Here is a 3,556-nt window from a genome sequence, read left to right as displayed (position 1 = left end):
TGGGGGTCGTGGGCTCTCTCGGGTCACTAGGCGGGGGAGCGGCGCGCTCTTCTTCGGTGCTGGAGCAGCGCTGCTCCGCCTCCCTTGTTTTGCGAACCCTTCTGGGTCCTCAGTTTCCCTCGAAGCACAACAGGGTAAAGGCAATCGCCCGAAAGGGCGTTTTGCTGCCTGAGCACAGCGATCGTCTGAGCGGCAAGGCCCGAGGTGGATGCTGGCGCGACAGTCGGTGTGGTCCAGTTTTCTTCCCCCCACCCGGAAGACGACCCCAACACCCCTCCGGCCCGGCTGGGAAAGGAGTGGGAGCCGCTCGCCGCAGTGCCCGGCCGGTGGGTTCGGCCCTGGGATGCGGATGGTTGGGGCAGCGCCCAGGACCCTCGCCCACGCCCGCCCCGAGGGGAGTCGCCGCCAACCCCGCTCCCCACTTACTCAGACGCCTCCTGTTGAGGCTGCAGCGACAGCGCTAACGAGGTGGCTTCGTGCGGGTCACGTGACCGCGGGTCACGCGGTGTCGTGCGCCGCCCGCCGGGCTGACTCAGCGGGGCTGCGGGCTGGGGTGGACCCTGCCCTGCAGAGGGCCTGCGGGCGCTCGCCCTCTCAGCTCTGCCCGGGGTGTGCAGGCCTGGGAGGAACCCGCGAGAAGCACACGGGCCGGTGGGAGGCGGCGGTGGGAGCCTGGCTTGCGCAGGAACAGGGAGATTGGGAGAGTCAGGGCGCAGCAAGGAATGCAGCTCCTGCCCCCGGGGTTGGGGTGGGGAAGAAAGCTGAGTCGCTTCCTCAGACGCCCCGGGGGCTGGGCCTGCTCTGCCTTTGGTTTCTTCGCGTACAGGTGCTATTATTACAATTTTCCAAAGTATAATTGGGTTTTTTACATTTTTTAAAGCTCAAAATTCATGGCAATATATACTGGAGGAAAAGGCAGGTTCTGGTTTACCCAGCTCCCCACACCAAGGTAACAATTGCTAGTACTTTAGAGCACACGCGAAATTAGCTTTCATGAATATGCTTACACTTTATTTATTTTTCTAGTTTGCTATAGGGTATATGCTCCCTTCAGAGAGAGAGAGAGAAAGAGAAGGTGAGAAATCACCTCCCGGGAGGGATGGCCAAAATCCTGATCTCAGGATTTTGGGCATCCACGCATGCACTCAGCGTGACTTTTTTTTTTACTTTTTTTTTTTTAAGAGGTTTTTCTTTCTTTCTTTTTTGTTGTCATAGGGCGCGTGCTCTCGCCAGACAGAGAGAGACAGAGAGACAGAAAGTGAGAAATCACCCCCCAGAAGCCACACCGCAATCCCTTCTCCTCTCGGGATCCTGGGCACACACGCACATGCGCCCTGTCTGAGTTTTAAGCAACCGGGTCGCGATGCGAACCCCGGTCGACTACATGGGAGTCCAGCGACATAGCCATTACACTAACTGCTGGTCCCCCACTTACTCTTATCTTTTAAGGGTTTTTGTTTGTTTTGTTTTTCCTGAAAGTGAGAGAGGCACCCACCAACAGGGTCTTCACACTGCTGTCCATCCCCAGTCTCAGGTGGCCAGGTGAGCTACATGCTCAGGGAGTTCCCAGGCGGAAAACCGAGACCATTTCTCCTGTGGGAGCTGGGCCACCCCTGCACCATCGCGTAGCTCCCCACACTATTATTTACAGAAATGGGAACACATATACACAATGTGTGTGTGTTTGTGAGTCGATCATCAGGTATTTGGCCTGCAGTATTTCATTTCATCCTTGTTAAACACCAGTGGTAGGTTTGCTATTACTCTTTTACAGGTGGGGAGACAGGCTTGGAAAAATTAACTTGCCCAGAGTGACAAGCGGCTTTCCTAAGTCTTCAAGGGGGTTCGTTCAAGTCCAGAAGCCATGCTTCTTGCCACTGGCCTACATTGCTTCCCAAATACTGACAGCAGACTTCAGACGCTTTATATGGAGGAGAGATCCAGCTTACTCTTTGAGGTCAGTGTTGGAGTATACTAGACTTCTGGGGGCATTTTGGAACTTGCCACGCTGAGGTTGGGAGGAAGGACTTGAAGCGTCACTGGTAACATCTTCCATTAGATAGGGCTTGAGAGCCCATGGTTTTACGCGGTCCTCCTCCCCCCCTTTTTTATTCACAATAGAGTGTTCTCACTGGAGACAGAGAGAGACAGAATGTGAGGAAGTATCCCTTAGAGGGGTGGCCATGCTAGAATCTTCTCCTATTCTCTTGGGCTCAGGGGCATGTATGTACACACACTTGGCTTGTTTATCAAGCCACCCGCCAGGGCTCAAACCATGCAATCAGCTATGTGGGATCCAGCTGCCTTAACCTCCGTGCCATCTACTGGCTCCCTATGTGATTCCTTTTAATAGGGAGGTATGATCATTACCACTTTATAGACGTGGAGGCTCAGAGACTGTAACGTTCTGGACTAGGGTCAGCTCAAGGGAGCAATGGAGAGGCCTCCTGAGTCAACCTCCTCCCGAAGCAGAATGGCAGAGAAACTGGTGTCATGCTCAGAGTGTGGGGCCTTCCTCAGTCAGCCCAGCAGCCACATCTGCAGTTCTTAGGACTGTATGGACAGCCCCAGAGACTCACCTCTCCCCTTGGGCCCAGCTGCAGGTGGAGACCTGCATGGGGATCTATGTGGGATCTAGCCACTGTAACCATCATGTCACAGGCTGGGGCTTTTTTTTTTTTTTTGAAAAATTTTTGCTATAGGTCACGTGCGCTTGCTAGAGAGACAGAAAGAGAGAAATCACTCCCCTCCCGGGGTGGGGGGAGTGATAGCCACACTGCAAGCCCTTCTCTTCCATTCTCCTCTTGGGATCTTGGGCACATATGTATACACGCCTGGCATGAGTTTTAGGCCACCTGATCCAAGATTTGAACCACAGTCGACTACATGGGAGTCCAGCAACATAACCATTATGCCATGTATTGTTCCTCTTGTTTTTAAATTTAATCAGAAATAGCATCTCGACATGAGAACTGCAGCTGTTTCACAATAAACTTCCAACCCTAATCTCTGAACACGTCGTCAGATAACAATCAGATCTTTCCAGTAGGAGAGTGAGTTCCTCTGACTTTCATTGAGCTAGTTTATTAGTTACTTTCTATAGAGAACCAGTGCAGGTTCTCTTGTAAACCTGGCAGCTCTGGAGCCAGACAGCCTGGGGTCTAAATCAGAATGACCTGGATCTGAATTCTTTTTTTCTTTTAATAATTATTTTATTTAACTTTATTTATTTACTTTTTTTCTTTAATTTGACCAGAGAGGGACAGAGAGAGAGAGAAGGTAGAAAGTAATCAGAATGACCTGGATCTGAATTTTTAAAAATAATTATTTTATTTAGGGACCAGCAGTTGGCGTAACGGCTGTGTTGTTGAATTCCCATGTATTCAACTACGATTCGAGTCCTGGATCTGGTGGCTTAAACTCATGCCGGTGTGTGTGCATGCATGCCCAAGATCCCGAGAGGAGAATGGAGGAGAAGGGATTGCGGCGTGGCCATCCCCCCTGGGGGTGATTTCTTGCTTTCTGTCTCTCTGTCTCTGTCTGTCTGGTCAGTGCA

General features: G+C 51.8%; 1 protein-coding gene across 2 annotated transcripts in view; it reads right to left on the bottom strand.

Annotated features, from left to right (window-relative positions):
• Nucleotides 1-649, bottom strand: part of GNPDA1 (glucosamine-6-phosphate deaminase 1) — a 16,044-nt gene extending 15,395 nt beyond the window's left edge. The window contains exon 1 of one of the 2 annotated variants that reach the window (XM_006144793.3): nucleotides 427-649. The gene's annotated coding sequence lies outside the window, so the exon portion shown is untranslated. The remainder of the gene's footprint in view (nucleotides 1-426) is intronic. The other variant, XM_006144791.3, reaches the window with a different exon arrangement.
• Nucleotides 650-3,556: the final 2,907 nt, after the last annotated feature.

The sequence above is a fragment of the Tupaia chinensis genome, unplaced genomic scaffold (assembly GCF_000334495.1).
Source record: "Tupaia chinensis unplaced genomic scaffold, TupChi_1.0 Scaffold000132_1, whole genome shotgun sequence".
NCBI lineage: Eukaryota > Metazoa > Chordata > Mammalia > Scandentia > Tupaiidae > Tupaia > Tupaia belangeri.
This window is presented reverse-complemented; position numbering and strand designations above follow the sequence as displayed.